Source organism: Musca autumnalis, unplaced genomic scaffold, assembly GCF_047663935.1.
Source record: "Musca autumnalis isolate F117 unplaced genomic scaffold, ASM4766393v1 scaffold_2, whole genome shotgun sequence".
Classification (NCBI taxonomy): domain Eukaryota; kingdom Metazoa; phylum Arthropoda; class Insecta; order Diptera; family Muscidae; genus Musca; species Musca autumnalis.
The window spans coordinates 25,412,721-25,431,682 of NW_027411755.1; the positions used below are offsets into that span (position 1 = coordinate 25,412,721).

At 33.8% G+C, this 18,962-nt stretch overlaps 1 long non-coding RNA gene across 1 annotated transcript; it reads left to right on the plus strand.

The window, feature by feature from the left end:
• Positions 1–15,674: 15,674 nt before the first annotated feature.
• LOC141392400 (uncharacterized) lies at positions 15,675–17,335 on the plus strand. Its single transcript, XR_012409790.1, has 4 exons — positions 15,675–15,804; positions 16,123–16,554; positions 16,715–17,134; positions 17,203–17,335. It is a non-coding gene; the product is annotated as an uncharacterized lncRNA (long non-coding RNA).
• The last annotated feature ends 1,627 nt before the right edge of the window (positions 17,336–18,962 follow it).

The following is an 18,962-nucleotide window of genomic DNA, read 5'->3' on the forward strand; positions in this document are numbered from 1 at the left end:
AACAACTCATCACACGGAGTTTGCACAGTTGCTACAACTTTCCTGACATTGGTAGATGTATCAATAATCGCAGGACCGCTGACTATCCATCCCAGTTTTGTATTCTGTATAATCGTAGTCCCTGATTTTATTTTTCCATCTACCAATACGTCATAAAAGATTTCAGCCCCCAACAGCATATCTATTCCACTTGGAATATTGTACCTGGGGTCCGCCAGTGTCATTTCTTGTGGAACCTTTTCCGAAATGACTTTTTTCTCTGGCACATTTGATAATATGGTTGGTATTACTAACACTTCCATATTCGTATTATATTTGGAAGTCATTGACTTCATCTTTACATCTACTTTTTCTTGGCAAAGGGACTTATTTCTTGACAAACCTTCAATTTCAATTTGTGATTTTATGCCAGATAACTGTAGTTTGTCTTTCAACGTTTTCGTCATAAGACAAACCTGAGAACCACTGTCTAATAACGCTCTGCACGTTCTCCATTGGTTCTCACTATCCTTTATTAGGACAATAGCCGTTGATAATAATACGCATGAATTTTCCTTATGTCTATTATTAATCACCGTACTTTTCGAGCAAATTTTTTCTTTGTGTAACAAAGAGTTGTGTTCGCCTTGACAAGTTTTACAACTTATCGTACTAGTGCACCTATTTTTATAGTGCCCACTAGATAGGCATTTGGAACATATGCCATTTTCAGACACTATATTCCATTTCTTATCCACTGGAAGGACACGAAACTTGGTACATCTATTTAAATTATGTCCAATAGAGCAACCAAGAGGACATTTCTCCTTTTGTATTTGTTGCCCTTTCGTGTTTTTGTCAGATCGCCGTTCTTTCACATTTTGTGATTGCGATCTTGACTGATCCCCCCATCGTGAACTTGGGTCAACGGACTTTTGTTTACCGTAATACCCTGTAAATTGTTGACTCGCTTCTAATGAGTACTGCATTTGCTTCAGAAACTTCATTAGATCGTCAACTTTTGGAAGCTTTCTCTGTGCTCCTATAGACTGCCCAAACTGGATTCTTAATTGTTCATCCAGTTTTCTTTGCAGTAAATAGCACACGAATCCTTGATACATTTCTTCTGCATCAATTCGTGTTGCCTCTAATGCTTGTAAACTTTCCCCTACCGTGTCTACAAATTTTTTCACACTTTGTGAATTGTATGACACGTAAGGAGCATCTAAAATCGACCTGAAGTATATTGATGTTGTTGCCCTCTTATTTGAGTAGTGCTCTTTCAATATACTCCAAGCCGTTTCAAAATATTCTTCAGTGGCTGGCAACTTAGAAATTTTTCTCCGTGCCTCGCCACTTACTTTTGCCTTTAACATACACATTTTTTGTGTCTTTGTTATTGGCTGATCGAGTACAAGCTGCTCGAACAATTTCCTAAACGATTCCCATTCTTCCATTGAACACTGGAATTTCAATGGTTGGAAGCTTGAAAGGAAGAGCCATCGACTTGGTCTTTTTCCTGGGAATACCAAGGTAATTATCTTTAAAATTGAAAAATACCTCTGTATGTTCATCTTGGCCGAACTCTTTCGAATACTCGAAAAAGAATCTTTCGGCCGTGTTGAACCTATCCCGAACTTCTTCACGCGGAATATTGTTTTCCGTAGCATCATTTATGCTAAATTCCAACTCATTGAGAGCGTATTTGAAATGAATAGTCAAATACGATGCAGAGTTCTGACTTCCCTGCCTCTCTGATGAGGTATTTTGAATGCCGTCATTTCTATTTTCGAACTTCTTGTCCGATCCTGACGGCATTAAAGGAACTGCTTTTCTTGTTTCAGAATAAGCAGGAGGTGCACAAGCTCCTTCGAAATCATTAAGAGTGAGTGTAGATGCTTTTTTATGATCCGTCACTTTACTCTTAATATCGGCCATCCGCCACGTCAATTTTTCAATCACATCTTTCACCTGATTTACAAAGTTACTTGTGTAATATTTGTTTTTACTCAAGGTGGAGATGGTGATTGGAGTTCCCTTTCATTCTTCTCGAATTCCTCTCTTAGTTCCGTGAAGGACTTTTCTAGTTCGAGAGCTTTTTCGAAAACTGCCTCCCCCCATACACTTTTATCAGTGGTCTTGTTTAAGTCAGTATAGAGCTCTGACATGGCATGACCGAGCTCTTCTTGCTTGTTAATTAGTTGTACAAGATCCATTATTTTTAAACAATACAATAGATTTAATAAAATGGAGGACTTACCGTTTCTTGTAATTTCTGACTGTTGCTTTGCAATTTTTTTCAGTAGTTGGTTTTTTTTTTTAATTTAATTGTTACACGACGCGGTTTTGAATATTGTGTTTTATATTAGATTTTTAATTATTGCAATTCACAGTTACAGGGGTAACGAATTTTCACTTCACTTTATTATATATACCTATATATATTTATATTTTTTTACTTTTATTAATTTTTTTCCTAAATATTTAACTTTTATTTACTCGCGTTCACAAAACTTGGGGTCACCAACTGTTTCTATACTTACTTAGCTGGAGGGAGCCGAATGAAGAAACTCTTCCGTTGAGGTTTTTACGAGAACTAACTTTATTGAACAAAAGAAAACTAAATCTAGCCCTAAAAATCTAATATTACAAAAACACATGCACTTACTTTCTAATGCACACTGTGCCTAAATACATATGCACCCTACGTGCACATCACGTTGCGACGTTGACTATATATATGAGTTGCCAGCACAGGGTTGTATTTCATTCACAATTAACATTAGGTGTGTTCGTTTACTCAACAATTTCTACAAGTCCAGTAATTTCTTGTAAACAACTAAGGTCTTTACAAGTCCAATAACTTCTTGCAATCGATTGAGCTCTTTTGCATTGTACTGCAGATTAAACGAACAACATCCAGTAACAATTTGTAAAAATTTTGAGTAAACGAACACACATATTAGTTTATAAATATCTTATGGTTTATTTGTTAATAATTATTGTATATATTGTAACTCAATTTCTTTTAAATTATGATTAATTTTAGAATATAAAATATTGTAATTAATTGAAAATTATTTCATTATAAAATAATGTATTTAAAAGTAATGTAATTAAAATAAAAATATATACATAAATAATGAAAATTAAACGATAATGTTTTTTTACTTTCAAAAGTTGGGGTAAGTATGGAGCAAATTACCATAATCCGAGTTTTTATTTTACGAACCGTTGAACATTTTCAGGCGATCCAAACATTGTCCAATGAAATTTAGCCGCAAAAAGTACGAGGAACTACTATGAATTTGACTTCGTGTAGGGCCGTATCAGTCGAGCTCTCTTTAAGGTAAGCATGTTGACTTGAGGATATGTTGTTTGAATTGTCCATATTTTCTCGAAGATATACGTCGATGAGTCTTTCAAGTGGCGACCAAACTTGTAACGATCCTCACGAGTCCCTATTCCTTCTTGACCAATGCTACCATTTAATCCGGCCGTGCTCAGGGCTTGGGGGTGTTCTTGTCTGAAGGAATAGGCCTCAACCAGTTACAATAAAATTACAGTTTTTGGTAGCTATACATTAATCATACATAATGATGAACCAAACTAATATAAAGGATCATTATATACTAGAATCACAGGTGTTGTTGATTCTACCGAGATGTCGGTTATCCCACCCAACCATGCCGACTATGTTTCTGTCAGCCCACTAACCATTTTAAATGGTCATGCCTTCAATTTCGTGGATCTAATTATAAGCTTAATTTGAATAAACCGCCATCACTAATACCTTCATTTTCAATTCAAATTATATTTAGCAACAACAACAAATGTATAGATGACCAACAGAAAACGACTTTGAATAATATATACTATATAAATGATCTAGGATATTATATACAGATTTTAAAACATTGATGTAGTGTGTGATTATAAAAAAAAAAAAATCTTAAATTTTTCACAGATAAAACGATGAAATATCTATAATTATGTGTACTAGAATACAAATACAGAAATGTTCATTTAATACTCACAATGTTTTATCATTGATGCTGCGTCGATGATTATGTTAAGTGTGATGATTAAAAATGAATAATGCAAAATTCCATTAGATTTGATAAAACTATATAGGTAATTAACAGGATACTTATTAAATAAAATTCTGTGTACGATATGAATATACTGATTGAATAGATATAAGAACAGCTTCATAATCTTTTCCCCCTATGATGATATTGAGTTTAAATTGTAAATATGGCAGCTTCAACAATACTTATGTTATCTCAATATTCTTGTATAGATCTAAACATAGAAACAAATATGCATGTTCAACCAAGATTGAATATTGCAAATTCTTATAAATTTTTGTATTTATCTGCTTTTCCAAATTTTTGATATAAAATCAAGGTTTCGTCCTGATTATTGCAAAATTGTATAAAATTCAACGAACATTTTCTCCAAACGTATAAAAAAATAATTCTTTCTATGGCCGATGTAAATTATTGGTTGCAATCCTTTTCCCCAAATTATTGAGCTGTAATTTCCCTTAGAGAACTCGCTCCTGCATTTGATTACCTTGGCACCATGATACACCTCGCTAGAGTTGAAAGAGGGCACAGGAGAATCTTCGTTCGTGAATATATGTTCCATTTCTTGTTCAAACAACTTAGTTTCTATCATGTTACATTCCACAGTGGTGATAGGGAACAGATTTTCTTTCTTTTCGTTAGCCAAGGCAACCATAAGATTGTTCTTGACGACTTCATTGAAGGACCGTTTTATTGTTGAAGAGGCAGTAGAGTTATGCTTTAGTTTTTTCCCTTCAGCGGTCTTATTATTCTCTGTCCGGTAGCTCTCACGCTTGGAGGATGGTGGGCGGACTTTGAAGCCGGGTTTTAGTTGTTTTAGTATTTTTGATCGCGCGCTTTCGGATTAAAGTGCTTGTTATTACGATTAATTTGATACGTATGTATATTGACTAGGGATAGGTAAGTCGACTTTCGATTAATCGACTTTTTGCAGTCAAAAATCTAAAAATCGTAGTCGACTTTTGTCTGGAAAGAAAATCGCATAATCGATTATCTTGTGATCAATTTTCGAGTTTGCCCATAAGCTTCGTTCCAGAACTAAAAAGTTTTTACACATTTAACACATTTTGCACATTTTTCCCCAAAATGCGTTCCCGTACACCAAAAAAGTTGCAAAATGTTCACTTCTCTTTGAACAAAAATTGCGCTGAATAGCTTTCTCTTTAGAAACTTTTTACACGACAAATTTGAGCGAGCGAAAATGTGCAACATGTTTGCCGGCTTCTGATTGGTTGATTCGCCGACTTTGACATATGTTCCAGTTTTTTGACATTTCTGTCATTTTTCCATTGAAAAGTACTTGCAAGTACACAGCAAGTTCTCAGTAACGTCTCTCCACCAATTTTACTCTCTCGAAGTTAAAAATTTGCAGATTGTTATCGAACAGCAATTTGCAAAAACTTGCAAGAAGTCAGGTGATTTGAAGAAGAAGTTAGCGGAAAAGATTAAATAAATAATAAAATAAGAAAGTAGTCAGCACAAACTACAAAATAAGTTATTTTATTTACATTATCGTTTTCCATAATTTATTTAATAATTTTTCCCTTTTTTCTATTTATTTTAATAACCAAACGTTTGTTTTTGTTTTTGCCAAGAAGTCCGCCACAAAACATTCGAATTTAAATCAGCTGATCAATCTTGCAAGTTCTTACAAGAAAAATTTTCCTTGCAAAAACTTGTAAACAAAACTCTCCAAAGCTCTACAAAATTCTCTCACTATTGTCTCCAAATTCGCTCTCTTTTACTTTACAAGTTTGTTATCGAACAGCATTTTGTAAAAGTTTGTGCAAATTTGTACAAAACCAAAAAATCGCATTTTTAGTTTTAGAACGAACTTGAAAATCGAAAAATCGATTATTGTTTTCCGTTACCTATACCTAATATTGACTATGTAGCCCACACAGCATTACAGTATTCCGTTACTATAGGCCAAAATTGTGTGCAATATTTTTTCTAAGAACCCTATTTTCGGGTATAATTTTCACAATATATTTTTGATTGTGCTGGGACCCCAGGATATCCACTAGAACGGCGGAAGTGTCTTCTGCAAAAATAGAAACATTTGGGGAAAATTTATTCTCTAAAGGCCGCAAATACGCAATTGACGAAAAATCAAAATATTCTAAAAATTTGTTCGCCATAGATATAACTGTAGGTTCATGTTTTGATGTAGGCCCCATAGAACGGTACCTCGGTATTTTGAAGATTTTATCCACAATATCCCACAGAAATGGTTGAAATGTTATATTTAGTCTTCGTTGGGGATAACAAACTTTCAACCTGAAAGTTGTTGCTATAGGTCAACGTCTTCATATAGTTCCCACAGAATGGTACACCCGATTTTCGGTATTTTGAAGGTATTTTGATAATGAGGCTATCACACCGAAGTGAAATTTGGTACTTAGTCTTCGATGGGGGCATACAACTTCATATAGCCCCCATAGAACCGTACATCCCGATTTTCGGTATTTTGAACGTTGTGGTCACAGCAACCCACCGAAATGGCTGAAATTTGGTATTTAGTCTTCATTGGGGGTATAAAACTTTAGACCAGAAACTTGTCGCTACAGGTCCACGCCTTAGTATAGCCCCTATAGAACAGTTCCGCCCTACATCCGGTAGTTTGAAGGTTGTGGCTACAATATTTCACGGAAAAGGCTGAAATTTTATTTTCGTTTGGGGTATTAAACGTTCCATATAATTTTTTCGGTATAGGTTCACGCATTAGTAAAGCCCCCATAGAACGGTACATCCCTATTTCCGGTATTTTGAAGGTTGTGGCAATTTTGTATTTGATCTTCGTTTGGGGTATTAAACGTTCCATAAGCCCCCATACAACGGTACCACTTGATTTTCGGTATTTTGAAGGTTTTAACATCATTATCACACCGAAATGGCTGAAATTTGGTAATTAGCCTTCACGGATGGTATAGAATGTTCCTCCAGAAAATTGTCGGTATAGGTGAACTCTTTCATACAACGGTACCTCCCGATTTTCGTAATTCTAAACTCTGTGCCGTTAATATCCCACCGAAAGACTGAAATTTGTTATTTAGTCTTCCATGGGCTCATCAAATATTCCAGAAGAGAATTATCAGTATAGGTCCGCGGGATCCTTCGAGTATAAAAACTTTCCGCCAGAAATTCATAGGTATATATCGACGTTTTTATATAGCCCCCATGGAACCGTACCTCCCGAATTTCGGTATTTTGAAGTTTAGCCACTTTGTTTTACCGAAATAGGTGAAATTTGGTATTTGCTCTTCTTCATAAACGAAAGGAAACTAATTGCTTACTTTTACTTCAATAAAACTAGAGGCCTGGCCGAACTTAACGCCGTTCTTACTTGTTTTTTCTCAAAAATGTATTTCCTGTAGCGAGAATGAATGAGCTTTTGCCTATTAATGTCAAAAATAACGTTCATTCCATTTAATTATTAAAAAAGGTCACGCACAAACCATTTTGAAAACGAATTTTATTGAAAAAAATCTATGAAAAAAATTCAAAAAATTATTGTTTTTACACTAATGAATGACCTTTTGCCTATTAATAAATAAAATAAATTTTATTCCATTCCAATGTTGTTATTGTAAATTAATTGTCATAGGTCCGTTATTACATCTTGTCTTTAAAGACCACTTTTGTTCTACCTTACTGTAAGAAAAGTAGGGAATAAAGTTAGCATTTCCAGAGGTTTATGCATAAGAAAATGCAACAAATCTTCTGATATAGAGGAGCAATTACTAATGACGTAGGAATAAAACTTACCATAGTATTTGTGAACATTGAAAAATGGGATTACCAAGCAGGGCTATGGGAAAAGTTTGAAGTTTTAATTAACTGACATAATTTCGCATATGCATTTATCTAATGAAGTGCGATATATATACTATTTACCAAGCTTTGCCTTAGTCTGCCACAAAAACAACATCCCAATACGCCTGAAGATCGGCTTAACCAACCGTGAAACGTAGCGTAATGGTTGGATGCGTGGGACTTCGGTAGACTCCTAATTTTTCAATGTATCTCTTAGGTCTAACAGCTCAACTCGAAAGAGAATTAATTAAATATCACTATAAATGACCTTCGCCTTAATAAGGCAAAAATAAAAAATAATTTCAGCATGAGCCAGGCTGTGATTCGAACCTGAGTCTCCGACAACTGAGTGTCAAGGTTGCCGGCGTCTTAGCGTTCTGAGCCGCCATCAACTTGTCAAAACTTTAGTAGACAATAATTGATGATCAAAAAAATCTTCTGATATAGGAGAGCAATACTAATGACGTAGGAATAAAACATACCATAGTATTTGTGAACATTGAAAAATGGGATCACCAAGCAGGACTATAGGAAAAGTTTGGAGTTTCAATTAACTGACATAATTTCGCATATGCATTATCTAATGAAGTGCGATATATATACTAGTTCCCAAGCTTTGCCTTCGTCTGCCACAAAAACAACATTCAATACGCCTGAAGATCGGCTTAACCACCCGTGAAACGTAGCGTAATGGTTGAATGTGCAAGACTTCGGTAGACTCATAATTTTTCAATGTATGTATATAATAGGTCTAATAAGTTAAACTCGAAAGAGAATTAATTAATATTTTTCACATTTGATTGAATATTTTGATAAACATGAAATTTGAAAGTATCCGTATTATTCTACTAAATGGATAATTTCACGCAAAAAGTAGAATTCTTGCAAAAATTTTTGGAGTCGCTAAAAATTCTTTGGAAAGGAGAAGCTGTTTCAATCTTTTGTTTTTGAAATCAAAGAAGCACATGTTTATTAGGGTCTTAATTTATTCAAATTTAACAAAATATCACACATATTAAAAAAATATTGTACCGCTTCTACAAGAGGTGTTATAGTGTGCGGCACGTTGTTCGGACTTGGAAGAGGTTACATATCATTGATATGAAGAAGTCTTTACGGGAAATAGTTTTTTTCTGCATGATATATTTTTTCCTCAAAAAATATATATCCTTATATATTGCAAATACAAATAAAAATATAAAATGTCGTATGGAATTTGACACTAACTTTACAGCCCAGTTCAGTCAGCTGGGTATTGCTCTTACCTTATATTGTTCTACCATGCAATTTAATATTAAATATCAATTTTAATTAATAATTGATTGTACTCTTAGATTTTCTTGATTTTTTTGTTCTTCTTATTTAATTCAAAAAATTTAAGTCCTATTTGGTAGTGGAATTCGAATAATTACTATTTTTTCTATTTTTTTTTTTTAATTTGCCAAGAAATTTGCTCCCTTATACTAGTGTAACAATTTTGATATTTGTGTTTCATTTAGGAATTTATCTTCAACATCTTAAAAACTTCTTAATTTTTAGATTTTGAAAATGGTTAACCAATTACTGTACCAGCGTTAGTGAGTATTACTCAATGGAGTTTTTTGTGTGCGCGATAGGTTTAGCTACTTAATATCTCAAATTATAATCATCTTCTAGAGAAAATATCACTTTAATTCCCAAACTGTAATTATTTGATACTTCAATTTAGTTAGCTTATGCTTGGTTTACATTCGGCGTCGTTTCGTGATTTCGAAGGCGTTTCGTGATTTCGCGCGGAATCAAGCAAAATTTATCATGATTTCACAAACAAAAATGAAATCATCTCCTTTCGTGATTTCAGCGAAATCAATAACGAAATCACAGTACACATGATACACAACCTTGCTTTTGCCTAAAAAAGTACCAAAAGTTGCAACACTTTTCACGTATCAAAATAAACAAGGTAGATGTGCGAATTGCTGGAACAAAAAATGTTAATATCAAAATTTGTAAACAATGTGAAAAAATATTAAATTACATTGTTACAATGCTATTTTTCATTGTGTTCCCGTACTTTTTTAATGGTAATGTTAGAAAATAGACCGAATTGTCAAAAATTGCTTCCCCATACAAATTTCGTAAAAGATACGGGAACGGAAAAATGACGGAAATTGCAAAAACTCCAGCAGAAATGTCAAAATCAACGTATCAGCCGTAATATTAGATACCAATGAGCATATGAACATGCTTGCTGCTATTTTCTACTAGGCCAACATTTTATGGCAGAAAACAGGAGAAGAGGGTGTTATTCGGCGCTATTTTTGTTTAAAAAGAAGTGGAAGTCTTGCTATATTTCGGACTACGGGAACGCATTTTAGCACTAAACGGGAAAACTACTGCAAGTAGTAATATATTGCAGGTTCAGAACACAACTTTTATCTATCAAAATTTATTATTATGATGTCTCAACGATAAAATAATTTTTTATTTTTCATTTGTTAGTACTATACACAATTAATACGATATATATGTAGATAATTTTACGATAATTTCCCAAATAAAGTTGTAAAGTTCTATATTGTCGTATATTTTTGACGATTAAATCAATTTACAATAAATTGTTTTGAAAATTCCTGTTCGATCAGCTGCGCCTATGCATCTACCTTTATCATTGTGATATGTTTGAAATCAACAAAAAATAAGTGTAAACACCGGGGTGTATTTCAGGATTTCGTGAAATCCAGTGGATTTTGGAGCGCAAGTGTAAACTTGGCATTATACTATGTTTACATTTACGAAATCCAGTCGATTTTAACTGTCAATTCCATTGCTCTAACGTCAAATGAAATCCAATCTATTTCAGATGAGTTTTCATTTGACGTATACGCAAAGGAATTGACAGCTGAAATCGAGTGGCTTTCGTAAATGTAAACATAGTATTAGATGTGTAAGTTCATTCCTAAATAAAACAACAAAAGAAATGTTAAAAACTGTATTTTTTATGTTTTGGTAAAATAACTAATGTTTCACATTGGTATAAAGGATAAATTGTATTGACATATTTTAAAAAAGTAGTAGTAATTTCTCGAATCCAAATATGACTTAAAATGTTTGTAATTCAACGCAGTTTAATACAAAAAATGCATGAAAATCGAAGAGTACAATCATTGATAAAAATTGATTTTAAATATTAAATCGCGAAAATTGCGTACAAGATTACTGTTCAATTTTTTTCTGATAAAAAACCCACTTTTTCAAGAGGCGATATCTATGGAATCTTTAGTCAAAAAATATTTTGCTGATTAGCAGCAAAAAAGGGAAAAAGGAAATCAAAAATCACATTTTGAAACAGATGCTCTGCTCCAGACCCTGCAAGAAGCTACTATTTTTTACTACGATAACATTTTTTACTTTAAATAGTAAAAGTTAGTAAATTCTTGCAGTACTGGAACAGACCAAAAGTGTTATTTTTTTATATATATTGTCATAGTCCTATTTTAAATTTCTTAACAAGCATTTCCTCTTACAATTCTGCCCACTTCCTGTGATTATGACATCCTTAATATTTACCTAACACAAACACATGTAGTTAATATTGTCCTGTGGCTAACTATGGTTTCTTATTGGTCACACATAGAAATTTTAATATTTACTTGGAAACTCCTGGAAATTCTCAAAATGAATGGAAATTTTTTATGACCACAAATTATCCCAAGTACAATATATTTTTACACACATGTTACAGTTTTCACCGGTCATAAACTGCAGGTAGATAAGGAGTTTTAAATAGTTCCTTCCTATATAGGCAATGGCCTGCTGATAAGACTTTTCAACAACGTAAACAGAGGAGAAGATTTCTTCTCTGCAATCAGTTGCTGTATGGCAGTCAAAGGAGCTGTTAAATCATAAAATGAGTGTTAACAAAACCAACAATGTAAATATTAATATTAATTTTAAAAAATATGTGGACTAACAAATCGTGAAGTGCTGAAGAAAAATATAGTTACGAATATAATAATATTAATGGATGCTGTGTAAAATATAAACATAAAAGAAATCAAAAATGGAAATGAAAAATATTACGAATATTTGACAACTGTGCTATTTAAGAACATAAACGAAAATTATTCTCAAATTCCAAGGGGTTTCAGCTAAAATGATCGATCAAGCTTTAAAAAATTTAAATATAAAACTAAATCCCATACACAAAAATATACATCAATATGGAAAGGATCTTTTAAACAGGATTTCACCCTGAATTTCAAGGTACGTACATTTAGAAATTTATCAAATTTTTATATTAATATTCTTTAAAAACCACACACAAAAAGGTCTGATTTTCCATGAAAAATTCGTTAAAAAAATCGACGCCATAGAATTTCTATTGTCCTTAAAAAATATTCGTTTAAATATTCACGCCATGAAAAAAATATTCGGTTAAAAATTCACGCCATGAAAAAAATATTCGTTTAAAAATCCACTCCTAAGAGATTGTGATTGTCCATGGAAAAAATATTCTTTTAAAAATCCACGCCTAAGAAGGTCTGATTCACTGATATGACTTCCAGCCCTGGCCTTATCCAATATTTTGAGAGATTTTTTCTTCTTTCCTGATTGTCCATGAAAAAAATATTCGTTTAAAAATCCACGACTAAGAAGCACTGATTGTCCATGGAAAAACATTTTCGTTTAAAAATCCACGCCTATCATGTTTTTTTTTGTCCATGAAAAAATATCCGTTAAAAGCCTAAGAAGGTCTGATTGTCCATGAAAAAATTCTTTAAAAATCCACGCCTAAGAAGTCTGATTGTCCATAAAAAATATTCGTTTAAAAATCCACGCCTAAGAAGGTCTGATTCACTGATATGACTTCCAGCCCTGGCCTTATCCAATATTTTGAGAGATTTTTTCTTCTTTCCATTATTTAACGATAATTTTCCTTTCATCAATACCTTCATCACTTGAAACCTGAGTCATTATCTTAGTCTCTAATTGGCCTGGTTTCTAGTGATACGTGTGGCTTTCGCCGTGCGACTCTACCGTCATATCCAGCTTTATGTCGCAATTTCTTAACATTTCTGCACAAATCCTTTTTTAAAGACACTTTAAACAAGTTTCGTAGATGTTATTCGTAAATTTTTTAAACAATTAATTATGATACGCAGCTCACGTTTTGATAATAGTTTTTAAAAATACTGGTTTCTTTATATTTATTTAGATTCTCGGTATGGACGAATATGTTGTAACTTCAGTTTGCCAATATATCGATTTATCAATAGGCCTGTTCGATAACTTCGCAAGTAAAAAGGATTTACAAGTTCTTGCAAATACTTGCAACTACTTCCCATTTCTCTTTTACTACACAAGTTTGTTATCGAACAGCATTTTGTAAAAGTTTGTACAAACTTTTGGGTTATCGAACAGACCTCATAATTTAAAAATAACTTTCCTTTCATCAATTGTAAAGCGGAGGCATTCCATTCTTGAAATGATTAACACTTTTAAAAGTGCAAACGAGCCCAAAGAAGTCGACTGAATCGATATTCGCTCCTCAAATCGATCGTGCACACATTGGACAAATGTTTTCCGTCGATCACATGATCGAATGGTTTCTGGTTTTTTTTATCGGGGAACATCCATCGGCCGAAGTGTTTTTGTCACTGCAAAACGGAACAGTATTACCTCATTGAAACTACACTTGCCGATTCTGGAACCAGAGATATTTTCTCTCCCAATCAGGATCAGGTTTGCCAAAATAGGGAGCACGATAACTCTTAAATCCTAAGTTGACCAATGATGACTCTTTTATGTTTTCTGTAAAGTTCAGACCCTACTAAATAACTTGCTGCTTTATGGTCTGATTGTATAAGTCATATAATCGTGTAGATAACGCATTCAACGCGTCGACAATAACTTAATCACTTAAGCATTTCATTTGCAATTATTGGAACATTTACAACTGGACCCCTGATTGCGATTTGCCCCTCAAAGCCAAGCGCAACTATTATCATAACTAATTTTTTAATTAGTTTTGCTTTTTTTCCACTTCATTACATAAATTAAATATAAATTCATAGAAGAAAACAACTTCGGTTCTGCGCCATGTGCCTTATCTCAGACCAAGTTTTTCCTGCTGACTGAAACACAGCTTCCACCGATCTTCGCCAGATTGTTATTGGACGTCCTCTATTCCGTCGGCCTTGTGGATTCCATTGGAGACTTGATTTAGCGATGTCGAAGTCGTCTTTACATAGAGTATGGCCAATCCATTTCAACTTCCTCTGCCTAATAGTACGTTTATATATAACCAGATTTAACAAACCCACTGGGTTTCAAATGTCAACTCCATTGCTTATATTTCAAATAAATCCTTATAAAGAAGGTTAACCCCGCAAAAGGCTATAATATAAACATGGCCTAATAATGCATCAATCGGAATCATATTGCATGTTCTAATCAGATCCTGGTTGTTTATTTGTAATGGCCAAAATATGTTTAGTATTCGTCTCATGTACCTATTTATGAATACTTGCATTTTGGGTGTGATTGATTCGGTCACTTTCCACGTCTCACAGCTATATAAAAGTACTGACTTTGAAAATATAAATTTGCGTATTCTGGATATTTGGGAAGATTTCCATACTATTAAAAGTGATGAAAAGGCGTGGCGAACAGCTGGCTTGGCATCAGCTCCCCCATTTTTGTTTATAATGGATCCAAGGTAAGTAAAATCGTTTACTTCGGCGATAGCTGTGAAATTGAGAAGGACAGGAGTGTTGTTCGGTGTGCCCATTCCCATTTCTTTTTAATGTCCCAACTTCCAAGTGATTTTCAGGTATGCGACATATGGCAAATAGCGTCTGCGTTGTCCAAGTCATGAAGGCGTTCTCCTAGCTTCCATAGTATACCATCCGTGGCTTCCGCTGTTTATTAATACCCTGTCAAGGACAATTAGAAATAATAGAGGGGAGAGTACACATCCTTGTCTGACACTATTTTTATGCTTAGAGGCTCACTTTCTAGTCCCTTGAATGAAACTTTGCATGACGCGTTTTGGTATAGGATACGGATGATTTCCACTATTTTGTGTGGTATGAATGGGTATAAATAGTAGTCTAATTGTAATGTAATTTATTTCACAAAACTATAACTGGCATTCAAAAGTCTATCACATATTTTTCGAGTCTTTGGATTGTTCTTGTTGCATTGCTATCATGGCACAATAAGAAGGTACAGCGCCAAAAACAGCTGATCATCATATTAGTTGTCAAAATGCTTTATTGTGAATAAAATCACATACAAAATGTAAACAAGCAATTCACAGTAATGCATTATTGTGATCAAATTTGACGTTAGGTATGATTTGATGTATCACCTTCTTATTCCACCAAGATTGCTATGATTGATTTCGTGGTCTTCGTTGGTTTTCCGAAGTGCTCAATAGTGGACAATATCGAACTGAAATTAAATTAATAATTAATTCTACATTTATTGTCTTCAAATTAAATTTATATTGGAATCACCCATATATATGAACAACATTACTGATTAATAATTATCTTTGAACTGTTCCTTATATTTTAGTTGTCTCTGTGACTTCCCACACCCTTTTTGTCTTATCGTATCTCTTTTTAATCACACAATGAAAACTGAATCAGCAAAAGCATACTCGTATGTAAACAAATACGCATTGATACGGTGCAGCAAAATGTGTACCATGTGTTGTTGTTCTGTTTTTGCAATCTCTTCTCTGTTTTTAGCAAAAGAGGGTAGATAACGATTTTAGATTACATATGTACATATGTACATATAGTCTGTAACTAAACGGTCTTCGAAGTGGTGTGTTAATTTGACGAGCTTGAAAGATATATTTATAAAAGAATTATAAAAATTAAACATTATTTAAGCTATAATCAGCTAAACTGTGATTGGATTGGAGGTGAATGCTGGAATTTTTTTTACAATACTGTAACTGACATTCAAAAGTCTAACACATACGTTTTTAAATAGGTTCCATCGATATGAAGCAGTAGAAAATAAAAATGCACCCTGGGTTTGAAATTGTAGGCTCCTTGAAAGTGCTCTGTATATTGGCGTTGTGGTATATACCATTTTTACGGGTTAATTTTTAAAGTAGTTAAATTTCTCCTTAAATATATTTCAAAAGCATTGATATTCCATGATCCAATTGGTGTCCACTACCTTCTTCCATAAATCTTTGCCTGTATCGTTAAAATTTTTTTGTATTTTTTTACAGATTCAGCAACAAAATGAAGAGTATTAGACCCTGTTACCAACACGGAAGTTCGAAGGGACTGCTACCTGTGCATCGGAGTTGTGAATTAACCACATATCTTTGCCGCAGCTCCATTGGAATAACGACACAATGTTATGGTCATCTTTAATCCTGCAAAAAAAAAACATTCCACAGCCATAGGGACTTCAATACCGGATTCATAGTAATTTTTCCATGTTTACATCGTCTGCTGCCTAATGGATAATCATTTTCTCAGTTCCAAACTCATTCAAGGCATACACTAAATTCCCAGTAACCCAGGTTCGATCCATTCATACTGTTCCGATGAATTTAGGATTTCCATATGTGAATAAAGAAGCATACGTTCTGATTGCTTCTGATTATAACCATTATACACAAATTGATAAAAAATTCACAAATTTTATACATCAGGTAAGATAAATTATAATTATAGGCACATTCCAACATTGATATTGGGTAATAACAGGAAGGAAATTATACTATTCAACTATATTCGATAGCTTACAATCAATCCGTGCATCCTTCTGATACCAGATGGATTAAAAAAATTTTGTTTCTGTTGTATTCACAGGATGAATTAATCTAATGTATAGCTGCTTCGCACAGGAATCTTAATGCCAATTTTTCTATATCCAACAGTAGTGCTATGATAAACTGCAAACTGGAGCATTCATCAACCTATTTTAACAGTAGAATTCTTAAGACATATCCGATATCTTAAGATAGATTAAGACATTATTCTGTTTTTGTTGTAGTCACATAATGAATTCATCAATAATAACTTGCAAGCTGGAGCATTCCTCAGCGCACATGCCTTATGTTAGACAAAATAAAGCCGTAGATGATTACGGATTTTGGGCTCACACTATTCTCCCGTTGATATTGAGAAGTTATATAAGAACATCAAATTAAAAAATGGAAAAATTAAATCAAAAAAATGGAACACAGCGATTGTAATCCATATTCGATTCGATAGCTGCAACAATTTAAGGTGGGTATTTTAATAGAATGTTGACAATAAAATAACTTTTTTACTAAAGTAATATTTTTTCATTTCAGCACAGGAGCGTTGATCCTGAACCTTCTCATATAAAAGTATGGTGACAGCGAAATAATACCCTCTCTGTGGAAGTGATCCTCACATTACGGTCCATTCCTTAAACAGCAAATATAATTGATGATTCATGCAACAAGTTAATCCTAAACTAAAAATTTTCTCCATAATTATGCCGTTCCCTTAAAAATATTTCTAATTGAATATGGTAAGATAGCCATATAAGATATGTATCTATACGATAAAATAGGAAATGTAAGTACTATGTAAAGATAAATCCGATAATAGCAGTAGGAAAAGTTTTCTTAAATAATAATCATTATAAAAACACGTGAACAATCTTTATACAAAATAGGAAGACCCAGGCGTCGTTACATTTTGATAATAATCTTGTGGTTAACAGCAACTATTTTCTTTCGTTTTTAATTAAATGAATTAGCTCAAAGTACCAAATGCCACGAAGAAAAGTCGCCGACGTCTACTCTAAATCAAAACAACTTAAAGTCGTCAGACATTGCATCAGCCGCTATGGATTCTTGCAGTTTTCCATTATTCCAATTCTTCTTCTTTACTATAGTGTTGGTACTTTTAATGGAATCATCTTTCTCAGATGATAAGGTTGAAAAATTCCGGTCACTTGTTGCTGCTGCCGCTGATTCATGTCCTGACTCGTTGCATAGTTTGCTCTTTTGCCTCCTCTTCTCCACCGAATATGATTTGCTCACTTCGAATCTCGGCGTCGTTTCGCTTTCCGCAGTAGATTCGTTGGTATTCTATGCTTCAGGTTTTTTCTTTGGCGTAGTAGTAATGGAAGATGTTTCAACTGGTGGTGACCAGTATTACTTTTGTTTCCCACTGTTTCCATAACTGTCGGGTTTTTAATGGGAGTCGTTGTAGTTCCTTTCAAATCCACTGAATATTTAAATTTAGGACGATCGCAAGCTTTATTCTTTAGAGCACACACCTTTTTCCTAATTTTCTTCTGCTCCAGGACGATATTCATGTCCGCCCGCTCCCAATCTTCATTCACAAAGCAATTTGCTCCTCCTTTAAGTGCAATTTCGGTATGGATGTCCCAGAGTCTTCACCTCTGGGACTCAAACTGATCGTGCATTTCGAGTAAGAAGAATTTTCCTTCAAATTCCTCTGATTCCTTTATCATATCGTTTACTTCGGTCAGTCTTACATTAAATTCATATTTCAGGAACCTTATCCGCTCGTCTTCATTGCACAACTGGAATTTTCCTGTTATGGCCTTTTTACTCGTGTCATGCATTTTGTTGATTGTTATTGTTGCTTTCGTTGATTGTACTTTCTCGAGTTCGATCGTCGCAGAATTCTTGTTTGTTTTTGTGGTTCTACTTTCTTATTTCGTTCTCCTTCGTATTTTTTCGTCTTCGTAGTATCCTTGTCCTCCTTCTTCGTAATAACGCCTCCTTCTTAATAGTTTCGCTTGTTCTTCGTATCGTTTTCCGTTGCTTCGTTTATCGTACCTTTCGCTTCTTAATTTTTCTTTTCGTCATCCGTTCTTCTTCTTCGTTTCACTTCCTCCTTTATCTTCTTCGCATTTCGTTATTCTCGTTCGTCTTCTCACTTTCTAATCCGGACTCCCTTTCAATTCACAAAGGGAAGGCTTGATGGACCAAATGTAAATATTAAAGTCGTATGGAATGCAGTCGGTCTGCTTTAGTTGAGTGATTGTAAGGCACTCTGTATGAATTAATGAAAGACTCAGGCGTCTTTACAGTTTGAGTGATGGTGAGGC